Raw genomic sequence first — 24,525 nt, 5'->3', positions numbered from 1 at the left:
TTTAGGAATATTAATTTTTTATTAGGGATAATTATGGAGAAATATAAATAGTATACAATTCATTATTTATGAAAATGGTGGATTTGGACTTTTCCACCTAGGAGGTGGGAAATTAAAACCCTAAAAATGATGAATTTTAAAAAATGAGGGAATTTATAAATTTAAGAATTTTATTAATTTGTTTTTTTAGAAAAACAATGGATTTTATCCAAATCCATGGATTGTTTAAAATTCATCGTTTAGAATGTTTAAGAAAGATTATTTTGAAAGTCAATTCACATAAAATAAAAAAAATGCTAAAAGAAATTATTGAAAACAATTTACATATTAATTCCAGACAAAACAAAACAAAAGGTGACTATTTTTAATTTTTTTTATGTTTGTTTTCTTGTAATTAATTAAGAGATATTGTCCTTTTTATTTGGTAGTATTTTCGTAATTAAGTGAACATAAGTTATATATTTATAAAAATAATCAAAAGAATCGACTGTATTTAGATGATTTTTCTTATAGTGTTATTTCGAACTTACTTTAAAATTTAGAGTTGTTTTGATAAATTGTAATACCCCGTATTTTCCGTTCGTGTTTCCATTGGTCGTTCGATTGTTTCGTCGCTCGTATCTTGCGTGTTTAAGCTCGTTTAGTTCATTTTTGAAGTTTGGATTCGGATGCCCATCGTTGCCGGGCTCGGGGCCCATTTCAGGCCCTTTCTTCTTTTGGCCTGCAGGGCGCGACGGAAGGCGCGACAGGGCTGGCGCGCCTCGCGTCGCGCCCTGTTAAAAATTTTGTGTTAGGGCGCGATGGCCCGTCGCGCCTCGCGACGCGCCTGCCATCGCGCCCCGCTGTTGATTTTTTTTCGTGGGGTCTATAAATAGACCCCATAACTCGACCAAACTCTTTTACTTCGTTTTAACAAAACCCTAGCCGTCTGAAAACCCTAATACGCTCTGAAGTTCATTACCCATCATTCCTTTCACTTGTTCTCGCATTCGGTAAGTAAATCATGTTTGTTTCATTCGTTTATCCTATTCTTATCGTCACATACGTTTCTAAGTTCATATCCGTCATGTTGTAGCATCAATCTAAAAACTTCTTCGACGATTCACATCGACTCAACGTTCTCTTCGATCCCTACGTTTCGGAATCTATAAGGTACGTAAGGATTTCTCTGTTTATCGCCGTTTCGATTTCGACGTGTCCTTGCTACTTTCTGCCGTTCTTTTTCTGTTGTAATTCAGCTGCCTTAGATCGAATTCTTGTAATCTATAATGAATAGGATGTAGATTGAATTGTTGAGTCGTGATAAATCATCGTTATTGAAACTGTTCGATTCGCCGTGAATTGTTACGATTATAGAAACTTGTTCTTGAGTTTTTCTTGTTAATTAAGTTATGTTTTAAGATTAATTGTTGTGATTAAATTGTAGGATTCATGATATAGATTTAATGTTTGGTTCATTATAAGAAAATGGAGTGAAAACTTAACATTAGATTACCTTTCCTCCATGAGTTGCTATGGGCGGCAGAAGCATGAATTTGATGGAATTCAAATTGTTGAAGGTGGTTAATTATCATGTATGGTCACCAAATTGTTTTATTGAAACCAATTGAATCCTTTAAGTTAGTTTTACTATTAAATTTGGTTTCGATAAAAACTTGAACTAGTTTGAATTTAATGGACAATTTGATTAGGTTAAATATTTTATAACTTAATTTAATTTAATTACTCGGGTAATTATATTTAATTTTAATCGAAATGTCGAAATTGGCTAAAGTACAGTTTAGTCCCTAATTGGCTAAAGTACAGTTTAGTCCCTAAACTTTTATAAGCTTAAAATGGTTAAGTTTTGGGTTGTAACTTAGGTTACTTAAATTGCAAGATATTGAATTCTATTTTTAAAATAGATAATTATTTTATTAAAGAATTTTAATTTATAAACTCGGGTTTATGAATTTAATAAGTTTTGTTTTGGGTTAGGCTATGGTCGCCCAACAAGTGGGAAGAAGCTTGGTAGTTTTTAATAACTCGGCTGACTCACTAATATGGATTTTAACTCGGATTTATTTAAATTATTTTATGTACCATTTTAAAGGTGATTATATGGTTGTACCTTATAACTTGGGTTATATCTGGAATGCATTTAATATAAGTGTTTATTAAATGTGACTTGGTTTTTGTGTTGTGCTGGTCCTATGTGGTGTCTAGTACTCTTTAGAGTTAGGGTCTGATTTTAATTATAATTTTAATATTTTATTTAGACCCGTCGACTGTTCGTACTTCAGAGTCAAACCAGAGTTAGGTGCTTGTCAGGATCACGTGGATTTAGCAAGCAGTGAGTTTATATCTCTATTTACCTCTTTATTAAGCAAATGTTATATTTTGTATATTTATATGTATACACAGCTTTCGAATTGTTTTCGGCATTATGGATTTGATTTGGAACGTGCTACTCGATGGGCATCATCGGGACTGCGTGCGCACCGGTAATGATTATGGTATTGAGGTGGGTTTGAGATACGTCCCACCTTAGTGAGGGCACCGGTGGAAGATACGTCTCCTGGACTCACTATTTATTAAGTGATAGTCGGGGATCAGTTATTGAGATACGTCTCACCGACACGACAATGGATTTAGAATTGTGGTTTAGGGTTTCATTGATAATCCATAATGAAAATGTTTTATTAAATGTTTTAAAGGTTTTTCAACTTAATAAATGTAAATGGTTATATAAACTCTACTCAGTAATGCTGACCCCGTTGTTTTCCTAAATTTTCCAGGTTTATGATTTGAGCATTGGTCGATCTCCGTTTCTTCATTCTCGGAGGTTTTTATTTTATTTTTAGAAGAAAAGAGTCGAACTGTTTTAAACTCTTAGACCGCAGTAGTAGTATCAGCTTATTTATGTCTTAGTCTTTTATTTATATTTTAGACTATTGTTTGTTGGATTTGTCCAACTGTTACTTTATCACTTTTGACATGATTACAGTGTTTATGGTATTTATATTATATTGCCATACTGTTGGAGATTATTTTGAGATAAGCGTACTTTAAATATATATTGTTTATATTGTACTGCTAGTCTAGGCTGAAGTCTCGGTTGCCCCCGAGCATGTGGTTTTCTACAGGTACATTGTTTTAAATGTTATAAGTTGGTTATCTGCAAGGCTAGCTACGGGTTTTGGCACAACCATACCCATACCCTAGCGCCGGTCGCGATTCATGAAAATGGATCGTGACAAACTTGGTATCAGAGCTTTGGTTTCAAACCAAGGCCTTTTTAATGTTAAGTGTTTATTGTTTGGCATGTTAAGTGGTTAATTTGCCCTAGGAACTACTGCAGAATTAGGATTCGAGTCTTGTCTTTGAAACGTCATCTTTTGTTTTCAAAACTTTCTGCCTACTCCTATAGGAATGTCATGAGTCAGTCGTGTGAATTAAATTGTTTACTGCTTATTTTATGGCTGTTTTCACTTGGGTGATTACTTGTTGGCTGATTCGCCATGTTGTGTTTATTTGGTTAAATGTTGTTTGTTTTGAGAATTTTTGTTTCATTCTTAGGAATGAACACTCGTACTCGTGCTGCGGCTCAGCAAAATGCTGAGGCTGATGATGCGATCTCTATGGAGGTGGATCAGAATGAACCAGAGGTTCATGCTGGTAGAGGATTGGCAGGCAGAGGCCTAGCTGGTCGGGGTCGAGCTGGTCGAGGTCGAGGTGGCCGAGGTCAAGCTGGCCGAGGTCAAGTTGGAAGAGGTAGAGGCAGAGGCGTTGGACGCGGTGCTGCAGGAGGTGCTCAAGCACCAGGTGGGGCACAACCTGAGTTGGAGGACTTTGACTTCAACACATTTTTGGCTGGAGTTGCTGCTCTACAACTCAACCAAGTTCAGCTGCAGGCGGGGCAAGTCGCCATGCAGGATCAGTATGCAGTGTTGGGTCAGATTGTTCAGCAGCAGCAACCACAGGCTGGTGGTGCAGCAGTTGGTGGTGTCGGAACCACTGACAAAGATTTGGTTTTGGCTTACATGAGGTTGAAGCCAACAGAGTTTGACGGTTCTGGAGACGCACTGGACTTTCTCGAGGAGGTTGAGCAGAATGCTCGGCGACTACAGGCTACTGAGCGTCAGACCGTCGTTCTAGTCGAGATGTCAATGAAGGGTTCAGCTGGGGACTAGTTTTGTAGATCTGTTCATGCTGACATGACTACCATCTCTTGGGCTCAATTTGTGGAGAGATTCACAGCCTTTTTCTTGCCGTTCTCAGTGACAGAGGGTCATAGAGACAGGTTGCTTACACTTACTAGGGATGATAGGTCAGTATCTGAGTACACGACGGAGTTCGTGAGGTTGGGTCGGTTCGCTCCGGACTTACAGGCAGATCCGCAAAGAGTGAACGACAGATACGTAAAGGGCTTAGGGCGCGATTTTGTTAGTTTGCTGACTGAGGCACAGAGAGACTTTACAGACGTAGTGGATAGTGCTCGGCATATGGAGAGTTCGTTATTACAGTTTGGGGAGATTTCTGGTCCTTCTCAGACCAAGAAGTCTTCTGGCTCTGGACAGCAGAGTGGTGGTGGTAGCTACCAATCGGCAGCTTCTCAGTACAAGAACAAGAAGAGGGGTGTTTCTACTCCCTTGTCTGACTGTGTGGTGGTGGACGTTGTGTATCCATCGTGTTCCGTGGTTATCCATGGAAGAGACTTGCGTGCTGACTTAGTTGTTTTGGATGTTCTTTCTTTTGACGTGATTTTAGGGATCGATTGGCTGGCACGCCATTATGCTTCGATCGACTGTCGAGGGAAGTCGGTTGAGTTTTGGATTCCAGGTGATCTACCCTTTTCTTTTCAAGGGGAAAAGGCGGAGACACCGAAGAATCTGATTTCTGCGATCAAGGCAAAGCGGATGATGAGTAAGGGTTGTCAAGCTTTCTTAGCTGTGGTTCGAGACATGGATGCTGAGGTGGGCAGCATAAACATTGTCCCTATAGTGAATGAGTTCACTGACGTTTTTCTAGAGGAGTTGCCTGGATTACCACCTGATCGGGATATCGAGTTCTGCATTGACGTTGTTCCTGGAACTGGTCCTATTTCGATACCGCCGTATCGGATGGCTTCTGCTGAGCTGAAGGAGTTAAAGGAGCAGTTACAAGAACTGTTGGACAGTGGCTTCATCAGACCGAGTACTTCTCCGTGGGGTGCTCCAGTTCTGTTTGTTAAGAAGGAGGATGGTTCCTTTCGGCTTTGTATCGACTACAGGCAGTTGAATAAGGCTACCATCAAGAACAGATATCCTCTTCCTCGCATCGACGACTTGTTTGATCTTGCAGGGTGCGAAGTGCTTTTCCAAGATTGACTTGAGATTCGGGTATCATCAACTTCGGATTCGGGAGGTCGATGTGCCTAAGACTGCTTTCAAAACGCGTTATGGGCATTTTGAGTTTCTAGTCATGTCGTTTGGGTTGACTAACGCACCAGCAGCGTTTATGGACATGATGAATCGGGTTTTCAAGCCGTTTTTGGATCAGTTTGTTATCGTCTTCATTGATGACATCCTGATTTATTCTCGGAGTGAGGAGGAGCATGCTTATCATTTGAGGACGATACTACAAACTTTGCGAGAGCATCATTTGTATGCTAAGTTCTCAAAGTGCGAGTTTTGGCTGGAACAGGTTACCTTCTTAGGACACGTGGTGTCTAAGGATGGGATCAAGGTTGATCCGAAGAATATTGAGGCGGTTATGGATTGGCAGAGGCCGAGGTCAGTTACCGAGATCAGGAGTTTTCTTGGGTTAGCTGGCTACTACCGTCGGTTCGTGTAGGATTTTTCTCGAATATCTGCACCTTTGACTAAACTGACACAGAAGGGTGTTAAGTTTGAGTGGACCGATAAGTGTGAGGCAAGTTTCGAGAAGCTGAAGGAGATTCTGACTACAGCTCCTGTTTTGGCGTTGCCTTCTGGCATTGAGGGTTTTACAGTGTACTGCGATGCTTCTCGGATCGGCTTAGGTTGCATGTTGATGCAACATGGACAGGTGATCGCCTATGCTTCTCGTCAGCTGAAGAAGCATGAGGTGAATTACCCTACTCATGACTTGGAGTTAGCTGCTGTGGTTTTTGCTCTGAAGATCTGGAGGCACTACTTGTACGGTGCGACTTGCGAGATCTTCACTGATCACAAGAGTCTGAAGTACATCTTTGATCAGCGAGAGTTGAATCTGAGACAGAGGAGGTGGCTAGAGTTGCTTAAAGACTACGACTGTACTATTCAGTACCATCCTGGTAAGGCTAATGTGGTAGCCGATGCTTTGAGTCGCAAGTCTTCGGGCAGTTTAGCCCATATTTCTGAGGTTGGGCGTAGATCCATGGTTAGGGAGTGGCATAGTTTGATAGCTTCGGGCTACGGTTTTCAGGTTTCTCAGAACGGGAGTTTGTTGGCACAACTGCAGGTGCAGCCAATTTTGATTGATAGGATTAAAGCTTTACAAGCTGAGGATCCACAATTGAAACGGATTATGGATGAGATCCATCTGGAAGGGAATTCCGAGTTTGTTCTTGTTGACGGAGTTCTCAGGTTTGGTTCTAGACTGTGCGTTCCGGATTTGGATGGTTTGAGAGACCAAATTCTGGAGGAAGCGCATAGGTCAGCTTACAGTGTTCATCCGGGATCTACCAAGATGTACCATGACCTCAAGGGTACGTATTGGTGGAGCGGAATGAAGAAAGATGTTGCAGAGTACGTTTCCAAGTGTCTAACTTGCCAGCAGGTGAAGCTGGAACATCAGAGACCTTTTGGCTATCTGCAGCCACTACCTATTCCAGAGTGGAAGTGGGAGCGGATTGCCATGGACTTTGTTGTTGGTTTACCACGTACTCGACAGGGGTACGATTCCATCTGGGTGATAGTTGACCGTATGACCAAGTCAGCTCATTTCCTTCCGATCAAGGTTTCGTATCCTGCTTCGAAGTTGGCTCAGTTGTACATCGACAGGATTGTCAGTTTGCATGGTGTACCAGTTTCGATTGTTTCAGACAGAGGTTCGGTGTTCACTTCGAGGTTCTGGAAAGCGTTACAGGAGTCCTTGGGTTCTCGATTGGACTTCAGCACAGCTTTTCATCCTCAGACTGACGGTCAGTCTGAGAGGACCATTCAGACATTGTAGGATATGCTCAGGATGTGCATTCTTGATTTTCAGGGTAGCTGGGATACTCATTTGCCGTTGATTGAGTTTTCCTACAACAACAGTTACCATGCGAGCATTGAGATGGCACCTTATGAGGCCTTGTACGGACGCAAGTGTCGATCTCCTATCTGCTGGGAAGAGGTCGGCGAGCGGAAGTTGTCTGGTGCTGAGATTATTCAGATTACCTCAGAGAAGGTACCGTTGATCAAACGGAGGTTGGAGACTGCTTTTAGTCGGCATAAGAGTTATGCTGATCCGAAGAGAAAAGACATCGAGTTTCAGGTGGGAGACTTTGTGTTTTTTCGGGTTTCGCCTATGAAAGGCGTGGTTCGTTTTGGTGTCAAGGGAAAGTTGGCACCGAGGTACGTTGGGCCTTATGAGATTTCAGAGAGGATTGGAGCTATGTCTTATCGTCTGGTTCTGCCGCCAGACATGTCTTTGGTACATCCTGTTTTTCATGTTTCTATGCTGAGGAAGTGCATCTCAGATCCTTCACATGTGATTGTGCCTCAGAGCGTTGAGATTGACCAGGAGCTGTCCTATGAGGAACAACCAGTTGAGATTGTCGGTACGCAAGTGCGCAGATTACGGAACAAGGAGATTCTGATGGTCAAAGTTCTGTGGCGGAATCATTCTGTTGAGGAGTGCACTTGGGAGACGGAGTCCGATATGCGGAAACGCTATCCTTTCCTCTTTCCTTGAGGTACGTGTAACGTTACTTATGTAATTTAGTTGATTGTTTCTGTACTTGGTGTGTTGTTATATTATTTGTTTATGTTTAAATTCGAGGGCGAATTTTTTTTTAGTTGGGGAGAATGTAATACCCCGTATTTTCCGTTCGTGTTTCCATTGGTCGTTCGATTGTTTCGTCGCTCGTATCTCGCGTGTTTAAGCTCGTTTAGTTCATTTTTGAAGTTTGGATTCGGATGCCCATCGTTGCCGGGCTCGGGGCCCATTTCAGGCCCTTTCTTCTTTTGGCCTGCAGGGCGCGACGGAAGGCGCGACAGGGCTGGCGCGCCTCGCGTCGCGCCCTGTTAAAATTTTTGTGTTAGGGCGCGATGGCCCGTCGCGCCTCGCGACGCGCCTGCCATCGCGCCCCGCTGTTGATTTTTTTTCGTGGGGTCTATAAATAGACCCCATAACTCGACCAAACTCTTTTACTTCGTTTTAACAAAACCCTAGCCGTTTGAAAACCCTAATACGCTCTGAAGTTCATTACCCATCATTCCTTTCACTTGTTCTCGCATTCGGTAAGTAAATCATGTTTGTTTTCATTCGTTTATCCTATTCGTTATCGTCACATACGTTTCTAAGTTCATATCCGTCATGTTGTAGCATCAATCTAAAAACTTCTTCGACGATTCACATCGACTCAACGTTCTCTTCGATCCCTACGTTTCGGAATCTATAAGGTACGTAAGGATTTCTCTGTTTATCGCCGTTTCGATTTCGACGTGTCCTTGCTACTTTCTGCCGTTCTTTTTCTGTTGTGATTCAGCTGCCTTAGATCGAATTCTTGTAATCTATAATGAATAGGATGTAGATTGAATTGTCGAGTCGTGATAAATCATCGTTATTGAAACCGTTTGATTCGCCGTGAATTGTTACGATTACAGAAACTTGTTCTTGAGTTTTTCTTGTTAATTAAGTTATGTTTTAAGATTAATTGTTGTAATTAAATTGTAGGATTCATGATATAGATTTAATGTTTGGTTCATTATAAGAAAATGGAGTGAAAACTTAACATTAGATTACCTTTCCTCCATGAGTTGCTATGGGCGGCAGAAGCATGAATTTGATGGAATTCAAATTGTTGAAGGTGGTTAATTATCATGTATGGTCACCAAATTGTTTTATTGAAACCAATTGAATCCTTTAAGTTAGTTTTAACTATTAAATTTGGTTTTGATAAAAACTTGAACTAGTTTGAATTTAATGGACAATTTGATTAGGTTAAATATTTTATAACTTAATTTAATTTAATTACTCGGGTAATTATATTTAATTTTAATCGAAATGTCGAAATTGGCTAAAGTACAGTTTAGTTCCTAATTGGCTAAAGTACAGTTTAGTCCCTAAACTTTTATAAGCTTAAAATGGTTAAGTTTTGGGTTGTAACTTAGGTTACTTAAATTGCAAGATATTGAATTCTATTTTTAAAATAGATAATTATTTTATTAAAGAATTTTAATTTATAAACTCGGGTTTATGAATTTAATAAGTTTTGTTTTGGGTTAGGCTATGGTCGCCCAACAAGTGGGAAGAAGCTTGGTAATTTTTAATAACTCGGCTGACTCACTAATATGGATTTTAACTCGGATTTATTTAAATTATTTTATGTACCATTTTAAAGGTGATTATATGGTTGTACCTTATAACTTGGGTTATATCTGGAATGCATTTAATATAAGTGTTTATTAAATGTGACTTGGTTTTTGTGTTGTGCTGGTCTTATGTGGTGTCTAGTACTCTTTAGAGTTAGGGTCTGATTTTAATTATGATTTTAATATTTTATTTAGACCCGTCGACTGTTCGTACTTCAGAGTCAAACCAGAGTTATGTGCTTGTCAGGATCACGTGGATTTAGCAAGCAGTGAGTTTATATCTCTATTTACCTCTTTATTAAGCAAATGTTATATTTTGTATATTTATATGTATACACAGCTTTCGAATTGTTTTCGGCATTGTGGATTTGATTTGGAACGTGCTACTCGATGGGCATCATCGGGACTGCGTGCGCACCGGTAATGATTATGGTATTGAGGTGGGTTTGAGATACGTCTCACCTTAGTGAGGGAACCGGTGGAAGATACGTCTCCTGGGCTCACTATTTATTAAGTGATAGTCGGGGATCGGTTATTGAGATACGTCTCACCGACACGACAATGGATTTAGAATTGTGGTTTAGGGTTTCATTGATAATCCATAATGAAAATGTTTTATTAAATGTTTTAAAGGTTTTTCAACTTAATAAATGTAAATGGTTATATAAACTCTACTCAGTAATCTTGACCCCGTTGTTTTCCCAAATTTTCCAGGTTTATGATTTGAGCATTGGTCGATCTCCGTTTCTTCATTCTCGGAGGTTTTTATTTTATTTTTAGAAAAAAAGAGTCGAACTGTTTTAAATTCTTAGACCGCAGTAGTAGTATCAGCTTATTTATGTCTTAGTCTTTTATTTATATTTTAGACTATTGTTTGTTGGATTTGTCCAACTGTTACTTTATCGCTTTTGACATGATTACAGTGTTTATGGTATTTATATTATATTGCCATACTGTTGGAGATTATTTTGAGATAAGCGTACTTTAAATATATGTTGTTTATATTGTACTGCTAGTCTAGGCTGAAGTCTCGGTTGCCCCCGAGCATGTGGTTTTCTACAGGTACATTGTTTTAAATGTTATAAGTTGGTTATCCGCAAGGCTAGCTACGGGTTTTGGTACAACCATACCCATACCCTAGCGCCGGTCGCGATTCATGAAAATGGGTCGTGACATAAATTAAGCTCAAAATGTTTTTTTTCTTAAAAAATATATGGTTTTTATACTATGTATATAACTAGGTAGCTTAATAAATTTTAAACTGTTGTAGAAAAAATTTAATATAATTTTAATTCATTTCAATTTATTAATATATCAAAATTTATTGTAATGGGCACAAAACCCCCTGATTTTTGTGACGGCGCTCACAAAATCCCCTGAATGAATTACTCGGCGCTTTTTTCATTTTTCGTCGATGTGGCACCCGATTCCTCGTCAAGACACCATCTGACGGCGCCTGTCCCCTCTGCACGCATGTGTGACATCTTTGCTTGTGTCAGGGTCTGTTAGTTGATTTTTTCTAAAAAAAATAAAATTAAACAAATTAAAATGAAAAGTAACTGCAATAAGTTTTCTTTTTGTCTCTCTTACTTTTTTTCCCTCTCTCGCCTCAGTTCCGTTTTATTTTATTTTGTTTTCAAATATTTTCTCCTCTCTTCGTCTTCTTCGTTTCTTCCGCTGACACTGATCTAGGGTTTGATTGTTTTATATTTTTTTTTTATTCTTTTTCATTCTCCTTTCATTGTTCATCATTCTTCCTCTATTGTTCAACATTACCACCGTTTACAGAAAAAGAACACCTTTATAAAAAATATAAGAAAATTCGCTGAAAAATCTTACAAAAAGAACATTACATCTGCAACAAAGAAGAAGAAAGTGATCAAGGGTGTAGTTGAAGATTGTTTTTTGATAAAGGTAAGAAATTTAAACTTAGCAACTGGCTATTTGATTTTTTATGGGTTGGTTAGAAATTTTAACTTCACTAATATGGTTGACAGGTTTGAAGTTTGTGTGGGTACAAAAAAATGAAGAGAAAAGGATTCAGAAAAGAAAAACAAAAAGAAAAGAGTGAGCATTTTATGGAAATGGCTAGGGGTGGAGCAAAGACGGGGACTGTTTAGGTGTACGTTAGGAAGTACTCCACTGGGGATTTTAGGAAGTTAATGCCTAAGAAAAGTCCTAGTCCTCCTCCTCCATCAACAGTTGTCTTGGAGGAAATTAAGGAAACGAAGGACAATTTCAGTTATCCTAGACTAAGCCTAACCGATTCATTCCTGAAATCATTAAGCGTATTATCTTCAAACGGTATGTTTGATTCTCTTGAGTTTACGTTATTTTTATTTCATCGTTCGTCGTTGATTGTTGGTTGTTATTCTAAACTGAATTGTTGCTGTTCATTTGAGTATTAATATGTTGATTATATGTATGATTGTAAAGGAGACAATGAGGTTATGCTACTGGTCGTGTTACAGTAAATATAAAATTCTAGTTGAGGAAGATAATGTTGGGGCGGGGTTATGGTTCTTAAATTCTATTGGGCAATTGTTTACTTAATGTTAAATTTAAATGAATTGGTTACATTTTTGCCTAATTTGTTTGGTTAGAGTGATTAATGGTGGGTTCATAATGGTTAGGATTAATTAATTTATTCAATGCTTGGTTAGTTATGTATAACTAATCTGAGGTTTCGATTTGATTTTTTCGATTAAAAATTAGACCATCGATTATCATTTTGAATTCTAATTTGTTAATTCATTTATAATTTAAAGTGTTTTGGTAATTTCAATCGGAAATCGATAACTAAATTTTGACCGATAATTTATAATTACTCGGGTAATTATTAAATTTTGGAATTATTGACTAGACGTGTCAATTTGACGTTTTGAATTTTAAAAGGTTTCTTAATTTATTTTAATTAAGTAAATTGTTAGTAACTATTGGTTACTTGAGTTTTAAGTTATTGAGTTCCGTTTTAAATTTTGATTATTATTTTAATCAAGTTGTTTCTATAATTATAAACTATGTTTATAATTGGATATAAATATATTAACGTTATCAAATTATTTTATAAATATACACTCGGATTTATATTTGGTAAATGTTTTGAGTCGGGTTAGACTTGGGTCACCCGACAAGTGAGGTTTGCTTGGTAGTTATCGGTAACTCGGCTAACCCGCTATTGAGAAATTGAATTATTATTTATTTAATATATAATTAAATAATATTTTCTAAATGATTTTTAAAATAAGAACTCAATAGACTTGTATTATTTGGGCATTATAGTTTATTTTGAGTTGTGGTTGTTCTGGATTGATTTACTCTGACATGTTGTTTGTGCTAGTTTTATGTGGTGTCTAGTACTCTCTAGAATTAGAGTCCGTTTTTAATAATTATTTATATTGTCTAGACTCGTCGATTGTTCGTGCTTCGAAGACGAACCAGGATAAGTTGCTTGCCAGGTTATCACGTGGATTAGCAAACAATGAGTTTGTACTTATTATTTACCGCTTTATTAAGTAAATTGTTATTTTAATATATAAATATATACTGTATGTATATTTTGAAATGTTTTTCCATTATGACTTTTAGTTGGAACATGCTACCTAATGGGCATCATTAAGACTGCATGCGCACCGGTATTGATCTAGACAAGGTATGTGATATGTGGTGGTAACTCGGTGTGAGCATAGCTCTCGTGACCACTAGAGTAACTCGGTGTAGCTCGGCTCTCGGGACTCTGGATATGGTTTAAGTGCGATCGGTGGTAACTCAGTGTAGTTTAACTCTCGGGATCAGGCCTATTAAATTATGGATATATTTAGTATTGTGGATTAGGGTTCCAACTATTATACGTAATGTTTATGTTAAATATTTTAAAAGAGTTTTAAAAAATTTCCACTTAATAAATGTAAATAGTGGTATGAACTCATCTCAGTATATATAACCCCGTTATTTCCCAATTTTTTCAAGGTTATGATATGAGCGAGTCAGCTGCTCTCCGATTCTTTATTTTTCGGAGGTTTTACTTATTTAATAAAGTTTATTAAACTGATTTTATTCTTAGAACACAGTAGTAATTATAAGTCTTATATGTCTAATACTTTTTATAAACTTTCAATAGATTATTGTTGTTGTGGCATTCTTTTATTAACTTGGGTTAATATGTATTTCTGCCATGTTTATTACACAAGCTAATGGGTCTGAAGTCTTTCATAGCCGACGCCTTAGCCACTTTCTGAATTAACATTGGTGTGATTCATATTGCTAGACATAACCCCATCCTCAAAAAAAAATTCACACAAGCAATCACATCACTAACCACAACATTCTAGTAAGAGCTATAAAACATGGCTGACATCCCATCCGGACCTAGAGCCTTCGACGAACCCATATGCTTTAGAGCTTGAGTAATATCCTCTGTACTAAACGGCCTGCTAATGTCAGCTACCTGCTCATTCAAATTTTTTGAATTAATACAAGAGAAGACCTCCTCTTGATTCGAGGGACTAGATGTACAAAACATCTTTTGAAAATAGCTTATAGCCACTCGCTTCACACCCTCATCAACCTGCCATGTCTCCATATCATCTCTAATTCGAAGTATTATGTTATTCTTCCTTCTATTTGATGCCTTTTGGTGAAAAAATTGGTGTTTCTATCTCCGCAATGAAGCCAATCCTCTCTTGACCTTTGTTTCCACATCATTTTCTCCCTTCGAAGCAGCTCATCTATTTCAGACTGAAGAACAATAGTGGTACCATTCTGTATCTCCTCCCCATCTCTATTCTGCATTACTCTTGACTTTTTTACATCCTGTTTTAGCTGTTTTTGAAGGCTGTCAATATTCTGAAAAGCCCACTCCTTCAAACTGAACTCGCAGTCTCTTAATTTATCCATAAAATTCTCGTCGATGCACCTCTCATTACCCCATGCTTGAACCATAAAATTATCAAAACCATCATAACACATCTAGAAAGGTTCAAACCTGAATGGTTTAATTGCCGTTCTTTGACTCTCCACTTTGGTACATAACAGAATGGGGCAGTGGGTCTGATTGGTGCCTTACAAGATGAGAAACTTGCCAATCGACGAAAACCTCCGGTCATTTTGAATTGGCAAAAAATATGTTCAATCTCACTTGGATGAGCTGATCTTTTACTCGCTTATTAGTCCACGTAAAAGCATGACCCTCATTACCCAAGTCAGCAACACCACATTCATCAATAGTCGACTGAAAAGCATCAATCTCCCTTTGGTCCCTTAAACGACCTCTTTTCTTTTCGTAATTGTAAAGAACGAGATTGAAGTCACCGAAAAGAATAGTAGGGCAACTTTTATGCGCTTCAAAAGATCAAAAGTAAGATGCTTATTATTTCCTTCAGGCCACCCATAAACTCCCAAACCCCTCCATTTCACATCCAGAGCCAAATCCATAGCATAAAAATCAACATGATTGTTGGAAAAATCATTAATCATAACATCTAGGTTTTTATTCCAAAACAGTGCAAGGCCACCTCGTCTACCAAAAGGATCGACAACAAAAGAATTATAAGAACCGAAACTTCTGCAAATGTTACCAAACTCACCTCGGTTAAGCTTATTTTCATTCAAGAAGAAAAAATTTGGGAAATTATTTTGAATCAAAAATTTGAGTGCTCGTACCGTCCAAGGATTCCCCATACCTTGAAGGTTCCAACTTAGAATTTTCATTGCGTCCGGCGAGACTGCTCAGCAGTCTCCGCTGATATCTTGATATTTCCAAACTGATATGATAATCCATCTCTGACTCTTTTCGAAAAAAGATTAATCGGTTCTTGATCATCCTGAATCGTCACGTGATTCCGTTTGATAGAAACCACTAACGTCCCACCACTAATACTGCCCTTGTTTCCCTTCTGAGTGGATTTATTTCTGGTCCAGGTCTTTTTCTTTCTACTAATATCATGCACTTTACTTCTTTCCATCGTCTCTCAACTATCCAGCTTTCCCAGATCATCAACATGTACTTGACTAACATTTACTTCAACCAAACCCTCCATAACCCCATCATATATCGTCTCTCCTGCATGGATTTCATGAACAGTAACCGTTCCATGCAAATCATTACATCCGCCCTTTTGCACATCTGTATCATTTACTTCATCATCTCCCCCTCGTGTTCCATCTTCAGCAAACAGATTGCATCTCACTGTATCCCTCTCAGCGTTACTCATTGAGGTTGAGCTTGGTTGTCTCTCCTGGCTCCTACTGCCCATACCCGAAGCCATTCTACTCCCCATCAATTTCCTTCTTTGTGGAGTAGCTCGTAAGCTAGGACCGTATGGCCATTCCGACACCTCCGTCTGTTCCGGCTTCACTTCACAATCTACTTTCATATGATCAAGCATTCCACACCAATAACAAAAGTTTTGAATCCGCTCATATTTAAAAGAGATCCAACATTTGTCTCCTAGTGGATTAATATCCATCATACCTCTCATCAAAGGTTTATTTGTATCTATAACCACCCAAATTCTGCTATACCTATTCCATCCAGTCCTATCTTCATCATCCCATTCCATAACCCTTCCAATTTTCGAACCAATTTTTTCCACTGCAGCCTTACCTCGACAATTAATGGGTAGATCATATATACGAACACACATCGGACACCCTACCAGCAATAGGTTATTTGGTTGCATATTAACCTTTACTGGTTTGAACAAAATCAAATGTTTGTCAAAGTGCCATGGTCCTTCTCGGAGAATACTCGCCCTATCCAACCTTGAGAAAAACTCACATCACAGATAAAAAGGTTATCTCCTACATCTTTGATGTTAAAACCCTTCGCAAGTCGCCACGCACTAGCTAGGGCATTTTTCATACGGTTTAGGTTATAAGATTTTTTTGTCAGCAACTTCCCCACAACACATAATTCAGACTTCTCCAATCACCTCATCCACCACGTCTTCAAGGTTAACTGCCGTTTGTTCCTCCACCATTAACCGCAATTGGGCACAAGCCTCCACCAACCCCTCTTCAATCCCAACGCCAAAATGATGACCCCATCCACAAACCACAGTAAGCAGAAAAACACGTACACAGACGTAGAGAAAACGGAATAAACCAAAAAAAAACTTCAGAGTAGAAGAGAAAAACCTAACCCTAGGAAGCCCTAGAATAGGAGAGAGACTCCACAAAAACGGAAGAGTTTTTTTTTTATTTATTGATAAACTTAGACAATTGTTTTAGGCTTGAATTTCCCTTTAAATCAGTTAGGATCAATAAATAATCTTAGTAATAAAAATAAATATTTCAATATATTAATAGAGATTGATGGAAAATGTAGAATTTAAATAGCGAGTTCAATTCAATTCCATGATTATTTTATTTTCAAGTAAAATTATAAAACAACATTCATAAAAATTAAATTAAAATAGCATTTATATTTAATATGAGTTTTACCATTTAAAAAGATCTTTTAGAAATACTTTTATTATTTTTTTCATTCTAAGTGTTATCTTTTTTTTTTAGAGATTGAAGATACATTAAATTTAGCTAAAGCATTATTCCTGTATATTAAAAATAAAAAGTTCCCAAAATTAAATTACAATTTTTTAAAATGCGCAAGAATATATTGGCTACACATAATTAGTGGCTTGAAGTTAAAAGTTGACACAGAAAAATAAAAACAGGAACAAAAATGAAATAAAATTTAATTGAGATAAAGAATTTTATAAGTGTGGATTTTACAATAGTGAAATCAAAGAGTACATGATTTAGAAAAAAAACAAATTACTTTCCTGTAATACAATCCAAAGAATTATCTTACCAATTAAATAACCTATAATATATTGTCTTGGCGAAATGATCTCTGCTACTGTAGCACAAAGAGGATGAAGACTTCCCTTGATGATTCTTAGTGGAGTAAAATCAGTATTTTCAAGATTTAAAATGAAGTATTCCGAATATTATCCTGCAAAAGAAATAAACATAAATTTCAGTTTAAGTGCAAGGAATATGGATATGATAAATATATTATACATGAAATTCTTACATGTTCTTTGATAAAAAAAAAGACCTTACATGTTAGTATAGTTTCCGTCAGTTTAAAGAATTCAGAGCTAATAATATTTAAGATCTATAATTAACCACCATGATGACTCCCTGAACAAAAAAAACATAAATTTTATTAGCAAACATCTTATTGAAAGAATTAAATTAAGCAGTATCCACATATTAAATATTATAAAAAATAATTTATTTTACCACATTGACTCAAATTGAACAGTACCTACGAATCAGAATCTCAAAAAAAAAAAACAATCAGATTTAAAAAAATGAAGAACCCACAGATATGAGGAAAAAATAACAAAGAATATATTGGTATAAGAACAGGGAGAGACAATAAATGATGTGGAGAATTTTCTAAAGTTTTCTTTTATTTTCTAAATTTAAGAAACCAGCAACAAACATTAAATTAACTTTTACATTTATAGTTTTTAATCTTGTAATCACTATATAAATACATACAATATTAAATTTATACTAATAAATACTAAATTAAATAAAAATATAAATTACATATAAAATATTAATAATTATGTAGGTACAATACAAGAATGAAGCATTGGGTCCCTACGAGGACAGGGATGCCTTCAACAAATTATTGAGCAACAATTGCAACAACAAGCAATACGAAGCTTAATACACCAATTTTAAGAGAGAGAGTCGTACGGAACAAGTTGTGACTCCGTCCACTGCTATCACTATTATAAGATCCAATCCGGTTAGAAGAGGTCTTGCAGGTCTTCATAAATGAGTACTCTTCTATACCTGCCGCAGTTGATGCTGGTTTCCGCGAAGAGGTCTTGCGGGTCTTCATAAATGATGAGTACTTTTCTATAAGTGCCGCGGTTAATGCTGGTTTCCGCAACTCCATTACGGTCCGGAAATGACGGTTGCACGTAACAATGGCTGACATGTCTTCCCTCAGAGCAACAAGTCCAGCTTCATCACAAAGACCTTTTAGTTCTGACCCTGTAAAGCACTCTGTATCTTCTGCTATTCTTTTTAGATCGACATCATCGCCTAACGGCATTTTCCGGGTAAGAACAAGAAGTATCTCATACCGAGCCTCAACATCAGGTGGAGGTACATACAACACCTGGCAATTCAAAGTAAAGACAAGATTTCAGAACTAAATGTTAATTTAACAAACTGCCCGTTTAGCAACTTTGCAATTTTGTAATCAAATTCTGCCTTTTTAAGATATCTACATATGTTGTGTCTTACGAAATTTGTTTTGGCAAAATCAAGAATAAAAATTTATGCACAAATATTATATTTCAGGCTAGGCTTATATGTATCAGTAATTAAGATCCAAAGTCATATTTGAACTTCCTATACGATTTCAACTAACATGCAATAATCTAATAATTGATACTAATAAGCAAGCACCTTTCAGATTTTCAGTACTCTTACTGTTGAATTCAGGCATTCAGCGAGAATTACAATTTCAAGATCACGTCATAGTATAAATTATATTTGACTTCTAGATAGTAAGATTATGCTTCAGTGTTAATCTCCCATGGCTTCTTTAGGTTGTTTCAGGTGATTCTTAACAGATCTTTCAAAGAACCAACCAAGAAAACCAGTCTAATAAATGAATATCAAATCAACAAAGAAATAGCTTTTTTTATTCAAGTACACTCACAATAAAATTAACAAAAAATAGTACATTTACAGGCATTATCTTTTATCTTTTGTTTTTAAGAATGATAAATTTTCCAAATATTTCTACTTCCACATTGAATATACTAAATACCAAGGGTATCCTGTTTTCTTTTGTAAGATGTTAAAGGTGGTCAATTTGGACTAACAGATTAAGTTGCAAGTTAAATTCACATCATGTTCCGATGCTCTATGTTACCCGGACTCTTCATTTTGCCCTGCCATACCCGTGTCGGACATGACATGGCACCGACACGACACATGATATGGGTCCGACTCTTTAACTGACAGGTGGACACTTCTAAAGATAGAATTCATGAAAAGTTACCATATCATGTGGTAAAAAGACCATATCATGTATCTTATTTGGTGTCATGTTTCGGTTCTTAAGAGCAAAGACTGTATTTCTTGTTATAAACTTTTATTTGAGTTATTTTTTTATTTTTTAAAACTAACATATGAAAACTTATGTCTAGTTTATACATATATATCTGTATCTAAGTACCCGAGTCCTATATCGGATCCATATCCCCGTATCTTCAATTAAGAAAATTAGCGAGTCGGATATGCGGATACGTATCCATTTTGGACACCCATATCCGAGTCTGTGTAACATAGCCGATGCTGTCTAATTTTGTCATTTTCGATTTGATAAAGAGTTTCTACATTCAGTCTCTAGATACAGATAAGTCATCTACCCAAGCTCTTCCCTCTGTTGAATTTGTAACTCGTAAATTCAGCCTGAATCAGAAATTTTTTTGAGAGTCAAAGAGGAATTGACCTTGGGATCATACTACCCTCCATATTCACCGTCAAAGTTTTTTCACCTCTAAACTACTGCAAAGATCCCATAATGCAAGATCAACATAACTAAGTTAATTCTATTTTAAATATGAAGTACCTTAGGAGAAAACAACTTTACGTGTTATAAAAATTATGTATTTTAGATTTGAAAAACCATCATAGAAGAAAACAAAGGATAAAACAAGGTTATATGTTCCACAATAACCGAGGATTTGGGAAGAATATAAGTCATATGATAGGATGGATTTCTTACCATATCAAAACGCCCGGGACGCATAAGAGCATCATCTATTGCATGAGGAAGATTTGTGGCAGCTAATATAAGAATTCCCTTATTCAAAAAAGGTTTAAATCATAGACAACAAAGTTAGATTTAAGTCTCCAACTTTCTACATGCACAGTTTCAAGATAAATGGAAAGTTTAATCATGAGTCCATGACATTAGCATTTACCTTAGCTTCTTCCAGACCATCCATTTCGGTCAACAAAGTATACAGAAGCCTGTCTTCAACTGTAGTGCTATTACTTGAATTCCCACCTCTGCCATAAAAAGAAAATGATTATCTTTTAGAAATTCAAAACCAAACATCAAGCTGAGGGGACGAAAAAGAGCTTTTTGATCAGTTCAACAGATGCCAAAAGCACATCAAATATTCAAATGTCATCATGAAAACACAAAAGATTAAATTTGCTGAGATTCCGGCCTAAAGAATTGCCTAAAGATCAGGAATTTGCATTTAATTTTTCCATTCTCCTATTCACAAGGAAAATATGATATTTCAATCTTAAAGTGAACACTACAAGCAGAGAAAATCTGGTTCACAAATGTCACTTTCCAGTTTCCAGGGAGCTTGACATTCCGATGCAAACCAAACCCATGAATGTTGCATTCTCAAGTCCGGTGATTGCATTTAGCAAATGCACTGGGTGCAACGTTTCTCCCTCTCTTTCATGAAGATGTATTGCACGAGTGCTCATGCAAAGTAGATATTGACAAATTGAAAATAACTCACCGTTTGGGAGCAATAACATTAATCTCATCAAAAAATATCATGCTTGGAGCTGCAAGGCGAGCTCTTTGGAATGTGTTTCGCAGCAGTGCTTCACCCTCTCCAACATACATTGAATGTACATCTGCACCACTGAATTGCAGTTTCCAAGTACTTAGAAAGTAAAAATGAAATTAAAACTAAGTATTTTACAGCATTCAATAACATAAGATGAAGTTTCATTAAATTAAAAAAACCTGAATCAAAAGAGTTGGAAGAAAAAAGAAAATTCAACTCTATCTATCACAAAAAGAATGGAATACCAGAGAAGCAACTTTATTTTAGTAAAATGAGAAGCCATGGATGGAGGTGAGGGACAAATATGACATAATAAAATTAACCGCCATTTTGATTCGTTTATAACCAAATTGTTCTCCAAAAGGAATCAACTATAGCATAATAGGATTTTTCTTGGTCTACAAATCACTATGAACAAAAAGAATCACCAATGCAGATTTTAAAAGAAGAAAACAAGATACAAAATTAAGCTGATTAAGTGCTCCATGATTCAAATAGAGCGGTTTCTTAGTGCACTGATTAGGATGAAAAAAAATATCATTGCACATTTCTGTACACAATTACTCATTGCATTCATAGAAGTGTTTCTTGGAATTACAAATCACGCTGCAGATTCAAGAAGATGATATATGAAGTCCAGGTCAATGGTTCAAGTGAAAGGCAAATACATCCTTATATAAACACATCCTTATTCCCAAGTGACAGATATACAACCACTGTTTATATATACACAAAAAAAGTTTATTCGCATGAATAAACAGCCACTGCATATAATAGTCATCAGTCTCTTTACAGTGTCCAACAGTTTTCCAAGCTCGAACTTTAATTGTGTAATATACTAACTTATATACTCATTAAGACATCCATGTTGATGAAAGTATTATTTTTTATTGGATCACAACCAGGACAATTTGCTATAATAATCTTGGCATTAATAAATTATCAAACCTCAAGGAAAAAAGGGAAGCTTGGGCAGCATTAGCTGCAGCCTTAACAAGAGGCCCGTGCAGAAGCACACCACGGACAGGTGATATTCCCATCCTTAAAAATGCCGCAGAATGTTTGATAGGCCACTCAACAGCTTGTTGGAGCTTTTCCTGACAATAGAGAAACACAAGAAACTTTCAGCTTCTACAATGATAAATATGGGCATCATCAGAGTTCACTCAGCTACAATAAAGATGTGCCACAGATTTACCATGTTCCAAATCTTCCATAGTTAAGCAAAACACACCAGCTCTTCCTTTAGCATGGTCCCTAGCCTCACGACATAAAGCTTCTAGATCAGCACCAACAAACCCCTTACAAGATGCAGCAATGGCTTGCAAGTCAACATTGGGTTTCAAAGGAAGCTTTTTAGTGTAGAGCTGAAACCATTAAAAAGGAAAAGAAAATTACATATTATACATCTTTTCTTATCAAAAGGAAAAACAAAAATCAAACACTAAGCTTGTTAAATATGCTTGGAACTAAACTAATAACTTATTTCAGTTCGAAATTTTGTTTAATTTGGAATATTTTGAACAAACTAATCTGGGGGAAAAATATAATGTTAAGTGGGAATTCAACTGGGAATAAAATTGCATGCATATCAGAACTAGATTTTCTATAATTCGTAATTGGCATGAGAGAGAACAGCCTCCATCCAACAGACATGTAAAAACTGCAGACCATTCAATTGCAGATTTCATTGCTTTTCCAAATAATTTTTGCAAGTACTTTAAGTACCATAGAATTCAAAATTACAAGTCAATTTTCATAAAGTTACAAACATAAAAGGCATCATGCATTCCATTAATTTTATATTATTCATTAAATGAATTTTAGAAATTTACAAAAACAATTGTTTCAACTCCAATCACTAGGTTGTAAATTTACTGAAATGAATTTTAACAGGATGATGCATGTTGCGACAAGGATCTACTTTTACAATGAACAAAAATATCAAAATGTGAACCTTTACCATGTTGCAACTAAGATATGTTTATAAAACTGAACCTGTGGAACTTTACCTTTAATATATCAAATATCTCTTCTACAGTAGGTGTCGTAACTTCTATTTCAGTGTCAAAACGCCCTGCCCTTCTTAGTGCAGGGTCAATTGCATCAATTCTACACAATAATCACACATTGTAACTTGTAAGTTTCAGACAAACAAACTTTTAAATTTTTTTATGAATATTACCCTAACAGCTGATCTAATATTAAGTATCCCAGACAATCATTTTGCAAGAGACATCATCAGACACGCGCAGCTTAACAATGTATGTAAAGAAGACAATAAACAAAAAGGTCTGTTCTGCAGAATTCAAGCATGAAGTATCTAAACAACTCAGATTGAAAAAGTAAATAAACCATAATCATACATTGTATATACTATCAAAAAATTGAATATACGACCAATTTGATATGCATAAACAAGTACCATCCAACCAGAACGACAAAATAGCTTACATATCTTACATCTGTAATATATAATACTTATATGCTATAAGATAACTGCAAAAAGCTCAACGTAAGCACCATCTTTTCATGTAGCATATTTTGATTTCATCAAGTTAAATGGAAATCCAAGAAAATATATTTTTGTTCTAATTGAATTCTTTTCTATGTAATATATAATAGCTTAATCAGAAGAATGAGAAAACAACCTGTTAGTTGATGCAACCACAACAGCGTGAACTAAGGAATTAGACGGCCGTTTGTTTGCATCCATTAAAGAAGAAAGTTGAGAGACTATGCGAACATCCTGCGCCCGTCTGCATTCAAAAGTCTAAGTTAAATTTATAAAATGGATATTTACTCTCCACATATCCTTATTAAAAAGAAAAACATATAGGCATCATCCCATACCTTGAATCACGGCGTGGACACAATGCATCTATTTCATCTATGAAAATTAGGGACGGTTTGCCTGTGAGTGCATGAGATGCTGCCTCTGAAAATGCGTCACGCAGAATTTTCTCACTTTCTCCAGCATAAGCTCTATGAACAGACTGCGGACTGTCCACATATTCAAATAAACACAAGTTCATTAAAACGATCTAGATCGTAATATATGGTATGACCGAAGAGGAAGCACAACCAACAACCAACAACCAACTGCAGAGCAGCAATGTGTAGACAGAAACAGGACACTACCTGATGACACTTAAATGTGCACCACATTCCTTAACAATGTGGTGCACATTTAACTCTCCATTTCCCATTCTTCTCATTTACATCTTTGTCATTACCATGGTTGTCTACCCACCTGCTACTCCTTTGGTTTTCCATCTGAATCACAAAAATATATGCTTGTTTGAAATTCCAAGGTATGCTTGTTTGAAATTCTAGGGATTTATATGTAGGTTTGAAAGAGGGAAAAAGGGCATTCATGCCCTTAAAGTTTGTCTAGGGGAACAAGTACGTTTTTAAGTTTGGTTAGTTGATTATGTAGGTTG

The 24,525-nt window shown here is 36.5% G+C and overlaps 1 pseudogene; it reads right to left on the bottom strand.

Annotated features, from left to right (window-relative positions):
- Positions 1-18,041: 18,041 nt before the first annotated feature.
- Positions 18,042-24,291, bottom strand: LOC126686675 (cell division control protein 48 homolog B-like; annotated as a pseudogene).
- Between the last annotated feature and the right edge of the window lie 234 nt (positions 24,292-24,525).

This window comes from Mercurialis annua, linkage group LG6, assembly GCF_937616625.2.
Source record: "Mercurialis annua linkage group LG6, ddMerAnnu1.2, whole genome shotgun sequence".
Lineage (NCBI taxonomy): Eukaryota > Viridiplantae > Streptophyta > Magnoliopsida > Malpighiales > Euphorbiaceae > Mercurialis > Mercurialis annua.
This window is presented reverse-complemented; position numbering and strand designations above follow the sequence as displayed.